Source organism: Dermacentor silvarum, chromosome 1, assembly GCF_013339745.2.
Source record: "Dermacentor silvarum isolate Dsil-2018 chromosome 1, BIME_Dsil_1.4, whole genome shotgun sequence".
Taxonomy (NCBI): domain Eukaryota; kingdom Metazoa; phylum Arthropoda; class Arachnida; order Ixodida; family Ixodidae; genus Dermacentor; species Dermacentor silvarum.
The window spans coordinates 427,079,929-427,088,207 of record NC_051154.1 but is presented as its reverse complement, the minus strand read 5'-3'; the positions used below and the strand labels follow the sequence as shown (position 1 = coordinate 427,088,207).

General features: G+C 42.7%; 1 long non-coding RNA gene across 1 annotated transcript; it reads left to right on the top strand.

Annotated features, from left to right (window-relative positions):
- Nucleotides 1-1,947: 1,947 nt before the first annotated feature.
- On the top strand, nt 1,948-7,706 carry LOC119455198 (uncharacterized). The gene is made up of 4 exons (XR_005192841.2): nt 1,948-2,136; nt 2,922-3,017; nt 4,089-4,250; nt 7,490-7,706. It is a non-coding gene; the product is annotated as an uncharacterized LOC119455198 (long non-coding RNA).
- The last annotated feature ends 573 nt before the right edge of the window (nt 7,707-8,279 follow it).

Here is an 8,279-nt window from a genome sequence, read left to right as displayed (position 1 = left end):
TCATCAAAGGCTATGACAATGGCGATATTTTAATTTATACAAATAAATGTACGCAAGGCGGCGTCTTGAAGTTTCTTCTCGTGGTGCGAGTAAGCAGCGAAGTGAACAAGAGATGGCAGTGCCGGCGCTTGCGTTGCGCAAGCGGATACCTGTGGCGCGCGCAGCGCTATCGATGATATTCGGCCGCTTCTCAGCCAGACGAGTCGGGCTGAGTCACTTGCGGATCACGACATAAGCGACAACGCGGCCTAGAGCGTGCGCTGATCATCACTGGAAGGTCGTGTATGTTGTCTCAAGGTAGAAAGCAAGCGCGTGGGCGCCAATATACGATGACTCATTCCGTTTCCCGAGGACACGCATCCTAGCTAATGAAGCAGACGACAGCCTGCGCGCATGCAGACGACGGAAGCGAGAAACGATTTTGATGGAATAATCGGACGCTTTGAGCTAGCGGCTTTATTTTTACTGGGGAGGAAATCTGTTTTCCTTTATCAAGAATGCTAGGTTCAATGCCTACATTACAGTTTCTTAGGCGAAACGTCAAATTTTCGTCACGTTACGAAAGCAAAACGGGGCCATCAGCGCCATTTTGTAAGCGTCGCGCCTACGTCACGCCTCGAAGAAAATGGCGGAATGTCCAGAATAGCGGCTATGAGCGCGGTTGCGCCGATGGGTGCCACCCTTATGAAAATGAACAATGAGTTTCTGATTAGGACCTGATGCATTTCTAATGTGTCATCAGACAGGCATTAAAAAATGCATCGTCTAATGTTGTTTAGCATTACAAGTACATCAGAAACTCGAATGACAATGCACCTTAAGGTTTCTGATGGAAAAAGTAGACAGCTTTTTTTTGGTATTTCTAATGTCAAAGCACATTACATAAAAATGTGTATGACGCCAACTCGCGCATTTTTTTTCTTTTACAGCAAAGCTGTCTATGGTTACGATGTAGAAAAAAATATATCCGAGATGTTGACAAAAAACAAGTGGGCCGATCCTGGTGATAGTGCAGAAAGGGTCCAAGCTCCATGGCACGAACATTGTACGATAATTATTTTTGATAGTTCATTGAACAACCAATATATAAGAAATGAGTATTCCACATTTCATTTAAAGTTTTTTTTGTTTTTTTTAAGTAGTACAAGAGCTATTCTTGTTGACATAGGACACATGGAAGCTGCAGAGACATTGCTTTTTCGAGGAATCTGCGTGCGTCGCACGATACATAAACATAGAAGGCACGGACGACAGGCGCGCATCCCATGCTCATTAAGCACACAAACACGAAAGCAAGATTCGGACGACACGGGTGTAACCTGCGCCACACGAGCGAGGGAATATCGTAGCTTTGATGCTTTCCGACAGTTACAACGCGCACTGAAACATCGCACACTGCACATGTGTACCTCAGAGATCGTTCCAACAATTTCTGGGGCTAAAGTTGACGTTAACGACATCAGGAAGTTATCTAGAAGGAAGGTGGTACACAAATCATTCAAATCACGCCCCAGCGATAGCTTTCAAAGGACAACATAACCCCAATCTCTAAGACCATGCTTTTGCTGGCTGCAGATGGCAGAAGCAATTCAAAATTTAAAATACATCATAAAATTTCTTTCTACGATAAACTATAGCGTAAAATGTGGAGTGTTCGGTGGTTTGTTTTATCTCGCAACATATATACGTAGCTGGGCGCAACACGACACAAAATATGAGTTTACTGGTTAAAATTGGCATCACGGAGGCCACAACAACCTCACAAGTACGCAGGTGGCGCTGTTGTTTTTCCTGCGTCTTCAACGTGCCGGTCGTCTGTGTGAGCTGCTTGATCGTGTGGTTTTGTGTTTGCTTTAATGAAATGGGACGTAGTTAGCGTGCACAAAAGTGCCAGAAGATACCTTGTGTTTCATTGCAAACTCGCCGTATGCGTGGCGCGCCAGGCAAACATGGACCAACGATTTTTGTGCCGTGGCCTTTGTGTCGGGTTGTCGTGGAAAGTTGGGTGGACATCGCAAAGAAATCATTCCTATTGGTAGCGTGCCTCAGATCGTCCACTACGCAGCGGCATGTATGCTGGGAGTAACATCGTCGACGCAGCACCAGCAACTTGGAGAGCGTCGTGCCATTGAAAAGGTAAGCAATCGTGCTTGCTAACTACACGTGTTGTGCGTACATATCGTGTGTGCATAGGGTGCCTTGCGAACGTAGAAAACAACAGTGATGCCTGTGTTTATGCATGTTGCGTGCTGGTTGTCAGAATTTAGTTTTGCAAATGTATGTATGAAGTGTATGTGTACCTGAAAGTATGATCTTGGTATGATCTCGGCCTCGATGCGCAATTGAATATCCTGATGAGCGTTTTCTTACGATGAGGGGGGGCGGGGGGGGGAGACATTACGTTCTGAAATAATCGTGGTCATCATGTGCACCTGTGCGTGCGCTCCCGCTTTTCTGCTTAAGTTGCATATAACGACCCATCAGTCTCTTCACCAATACTTACTGCAATTACGTTTCTTCGCTTATAAACTCTTCAACGTAGTAAATAATATCTGCTTACCAGGTTTTCGGTTTACGAGCAGTTTTAGGGGAAAGTAAGCAGTCACAGCTTGCCATACTAGTAGAGCTGTCTTTTCAAGACAAGGGATGTTTCCATAACTTTGACGTATCTAAACATGATAGGGGAAAGTTTCTTAAACCAAGTCATGAAAGCAAACCCTAGAATTGTTATGTAAACAAAAATTTCTTGTAATGTGCTGCTGCGTGCGTCTTCAAAATTTTACTTTGATGAAGGGGTCCCTATTATCATGACATTCATCAATGACTCGACCTTATGCTCTGTTGCCACCTTGCATGTGTTCACAATATGACAGTTTTATTGTGCCAGTGCTATATATGCTGACACAGAATTCATTTTGTAGTGGTGAGGCCGTGACCCACAGCAGTGTCCACATGATGGCAGGGAACCTGTGGCCCTGGCTACAGCAGCACAGCGTGTAATCTGGATGTCACGTCAGGTATGTATGAAGTGTATGTGTACCTGAAAGTATGATCTCGGTATGATTTGTGTGTAAGTATATTAAACTTGCTGCTTGTTTGTGTTCGTAACATTATGCACAAATTATCGTGTTCTATATAAAACTAAACCTAACATGTCCTGATGTTGAGTATTTTTTTTTCTCTCTTTGATCACTTGGCTGCAAATTAAGTTTTATTTTTGCTTTGCATACAGTATATTTTACTTCTTATTTTGGTTTTATTGTTTTGAAACTGTTTCCGATGCTGTAGCTTTTATTTCTGTATTTTTTTTCTCTTTTTATGCTACACGCATGTGCAGTTTTTGTGCATGTTAGTATTCGAAGTGTAGTGTGTCAAATATGCCACAGGTCTAAGCATACAGCGTGCATACCTTTGTTTAACATTGCTATTTACAATTATTTCTGTCTTGTTCTCAGAATAATTGCCACTGGCAAATACATATTTGATGAGCTTGAATTTCTCTGAAACTGAAATATGAAGGTGCAGCCGAGTGACAGCTGAAGTACTCCAGCAATGTCAAAGCTAGCTTGCACCCACTATTACTACAGTATGCCGACGGATACCCATCACTGTATTTGTACATTTTCTGAGAACCACCCGTGTCCACTAGGTCAAATTTGTAGTGTCCTTTTGAGCATGCCGGTCAGTTCATTTAACTTTTCAGGACAAAATTTACACAGGCAGGCTGCAGAGGCCAGTGGGGCCCTGGACTGAGGGCTTTGAACACCGCTCCTTAACACATTTTCCAGTCAAATGAAGTTTCTATATACGTATACACAGGGAGGGGAAGGGAAATATACAACTTGACCTCGGCTAACAACTGGCATTTTGATGGAAGGATTAAATAAAGTAAGACTGGATGTGTGCTTGCATTAAAACAGTATTTGCATAGAAAAAAGTAAGCAGACATAGACTAATTTCTATCCCTTTTTATCTACGAAGGATGGCCTTTTTCACGCATTAATAATGGGTCTGGCTCACACATGCGTTATTTATGTGGTATGCCTCACTGATTTCTCGTGTCAATTTTCCACTGGGGGTGACAATAGGTGAACGATCTTATCTGGCCTGAAGTCCTATGGCGGCAATGCACGACCGCATTGGGGAGGCTGAGGTTCAGGGCAAGAGCCTTTATGGAAAGGGCAGTAACAGGCACAAGAAGGACCCAGTGAAGGAGGGATTGGATCCAGTTCATCTGAATGCTGTAATTGGTATGTATTATTTTCATTGTGCAGACTGAATAATATTGGGGCATGGGAAAGTTGTACTTTCGGGCAGTGTAGCGTACTTTCATAATTTCTGTAGATGAGGCTCACAAACGGAAACCACCTTTGCACTCTCATGAAGGAAAGCCACCATTTGTGTGGGTCATTCCACGCCAACTGTCCCAAAATCATCAGCCCTTGCTAAATTGTCGAGTTGCCATGGTCCATTGATCCTTGGCGAAGTCCTTAACGAGCACCCCTTCCCTAACTGGTTGTGTTTGTGAGAACTGTCGAAGCAGACATGGCTCACTGATAGCTATTTGTAATGATACATTTTTCTTTCTATCATGTGTGGGCAGCTGATGGTGAATAGAAAATGTTTATGGTGGAAATTTTGTCATCGCAGCATTTGTTGTAGTGTGGTGCGGCTGTAACTAGCTTTAATATTCGTGATGTATACGCACAATTTTACCTGAGCTGCCTCAGTGCACACAATGTGCAGGAATGAGGATTTTAATGTATTCCTTATAAACCATCCCACCTCTATTTGGAATGATATGCCTCTCTACACTCAGCAGTAATTTTAATTATTCGAAATAAACAGCCCCGGTGTTTCTTGCAGAAATCTGGAATAGTTGGATGCAATGACTTAAACAGTTTTGTGGGAAAATGTGTGTTGATGTTTGTTGTATACACCTCTTTGAGTGTTCATACAAAAAAGCGTGCTGGCAAGACCAAGTGTAGCGAAACCGCAATATTGCATTCTATAACTGCATAGTTGTGCCCTCAATTTTGGTGGAGTGAAACTCTCCTGCATTTTAGCGCAGTGCACATCAATCCAGTTTCTTTGCTTAAAACAAAAAGTACCTTTCTTAAATTTCTTATTCAAATAGTCTTGTCATTCTCTGTGATGATTGCCATAAGCTCGAGGACAAAAATTACGGCGCGAAGCAGACGAGGACGAGGTTAGACAAAGAATGACATATAGGGGCGCCAACATCCAGCTGTTTATTCGGCAGAAAACACGCTGTTTTATACATCACACTGTGCAAAGTAGTCATAGTAAAGATAAACAAACAGGAGTGAAGGGATCCAACAAGGGCTCGTGAGGCAGTGATCATCACAGTAGAGAGGAATGCAAAGGTAACAGCAGGAACCTAAACTGAACTATCAGGCAAGCGCATAGGAACACGAGTCCATTACAGGCTCAAATCACACAACCAGAGCACCTGCAGTGCCCGCCCGTGTTGCTGTTGACCACCAACCAGTGCTCTTGCACGATCGTTGAAGCATCGTCCTATTTGTCCAGTACACATGCTGGTGGTCAACAGCAACACGGGCGGGCACTGCAGGTGCTGTGGTTGTGTGCCACAACTGGAGCAAATGCCCTTTCTAAGGAAAGCAAGAAACCGCACTGAAATGGAAATAATCGAGGCGTTCTTAATAAATAGAGCAGGCAGTCAGTGTGTTAGCACGCAGTCAATAATATTAAGTGACAAAGAATTGTCGTTCTTAATGATAGCCTGTAATCACCACCAAGATTAGAACATGCAGCTGTCGTGTTTGTATGCCACTTGATTTGAGCCTGTAATGGACGCGTGTTCCTACGTGCTTGCCTGACGGTTCAGTTAAGGTCCCTGCTGTAACCTTTGCATTCCTCTCTACTGTGATGATCACTGCCTCACGAGCACTTGTTGGATCCCTTCACTCCTGTTCGTTTATTTTTACTAAGATTACTTTGGACGGTGTCATGTATAAAACAGCGTGTTTTCTGCCGAATAAACAGTTGGAAGTTGGCGCCTGTAATGTCATTCCTTGTCTAACTTCGTCCTCGTCTGCTTAGCACAGTACTTTTTGTCCTGAAGTCATGAACCAAGTAGCTGCTACATTGCTCTATTAGCACCTAAACTTTGGTAAAAATACTACTATATTTATATACACGGTGTTTTATTTTAGCTGCATCAAATTAAAAACAATGCCTGTGGCAGATAACACAGTTCTAATCCTTGATCTAAACTACTCGATGAGGTGGCCATTACTTACGTAAGAAATCAAAATGCTTAATTGAATATTTAACCAAATTACAATAAATAACTTTAATTAATTATTTACGGCACATATCTTAATCTACAAACTGTAGCTAATAAGTTTCCAAGGTGTATCCACTTCGAACAAATTTTCTGGGCTGCGCTAGTTTCAAGATATTAACTTTCAAAGTGTCTGACGAAATGCATTAGTGTTCCAGTTACTTTTGTGCTTCAATGCAGAAAACAGCATTTTCTTTAAAAAGTTAACTGGAACGCCCATTCATTTTGTCGGACACTTTGAAAATTATCTCGAAACTGGTTCAGTCCCAAAAATTCGTTCCAAGTGGATCGACTTGCGAACCTGCGGGCTATAATTCGTATATATAAATATGTGCTGTATCGGAATTAATTAAAATGTTAATTAGCATAATTATTTTAATTTTTCAATTAGGCATTTTGATTTCTCATGGAAGTAATGGCTGTCTAATTGAGTAGTTTAGGTCAAATATTGGAATTGTGCTATCTGCCACAGGCAATTTTGAAAATTTTGGTGCAGCTAAGCTAAAGCAAACTGTATAGCACATTGTTTACTGGGGCCTATGCAAAATATTGTTCGTAAAGAAATGAAATTTTAGCTATACATTTTTCTGTAAATAGTGTCTAGAAAGGTGCTGCAATTTTATAATTATTTGCTAGTAAATGTTAGCAATGACCAAAATAAGTGCACAGTAAATAGAAAAGTGTAAATGTAATTAGAACAGCATTACAATACATTATTTTTAAAAGGTGTAATTTACAACACACTTCATGTGTGCACATCCACTCAATTAGCTCGTATTGCACGCTACTATCCATTGCTGTGCCTCTTGGTCCATTATCGCACACCCCTTGCTTTTTCAGGGCTGCTGGACCCACACACACAGTGGCTATACACGCACCTGGTCATTCACAAACATATGCACACACTAGCAGGTCGTTCGGGAATTTTGCCATGCGCCATTCCTCTTCCCGTTAAGGCACTCCGCACGTCTGACCACCAGAGGACACACTCTCGCTACCTTCGTGTGCACAGCCATAAATAATGGCGGCACCATGCATCTGACATTGGTTGAAGTTCAGCATCTGTTCGTTCACGTTCCACCGAATGATATAGAAAGTTAGTATTGTTCTGCTAGTGTGCTACAATGCTATGCTAAATTTTCATCTTGTTTCTTGCAGGTTACATCCTCCAGCAAGTTCAGGACGACAAATGTGCAGCTCAAAAGCAGCCTGTCCTCCATGCTAAGCAGGGAGATTAAGTAGCCTGGAAAGCAGGTGGTCCTGTAAATACAGGGTGTTTTTTTTTAGCTGCACCAAATTTTTAAAATTAGAAAAATATATACCTTGGTCACGTTAGCTTTACCATTCGAGTGTACGGATTGGCGGCCTCTAGATACAGAGCAATTTAGTCTTAAGTGTGTAATTAGTGAAGTTAAGCTAATTAACTTTCTAATTATCAACTATAGGTGGCTACAGCAAATGAGTACTTTGGGGCCCGTCGTCGACACTACCTATCCCAACGATGAAATTTTGAATAGCGGAGTTCATGTGGAAGCTACACGAGCAATTAGTTCCCTTTGGCAAGCTTCTTGAAACCGAATTAGGCCGCAAAAAGAGCGTCTGTGTCGTCGATGTCACTGCCTCCCTGTTGCTCAGTGGCTATGGTGTTGGGCTGCTGAGCACGAGGTCGCGGGATCGAATCCCGGCCACGGCGGCCGCATTTCGATGGGGGCGAAATGCGAAAACACCCGTGTACTTAGATTTAGGTGCACGTTAAAGAACCCCAGGTGGTCCAAATTCCCGGAGTCCCCCACTACGGCGTGCCTCATAATCAGAACTGGTTTTGGCACGTAAAACCCCATAATTTAATTTTTTTTTAACTGCCTCCCTGCCTTTCGTAACATCTCCGAGGTAAGCGCCAGTCCGGCCCCGCGAGCAGCTTGCATTATTTCCTTGCTATCTGCGGCGT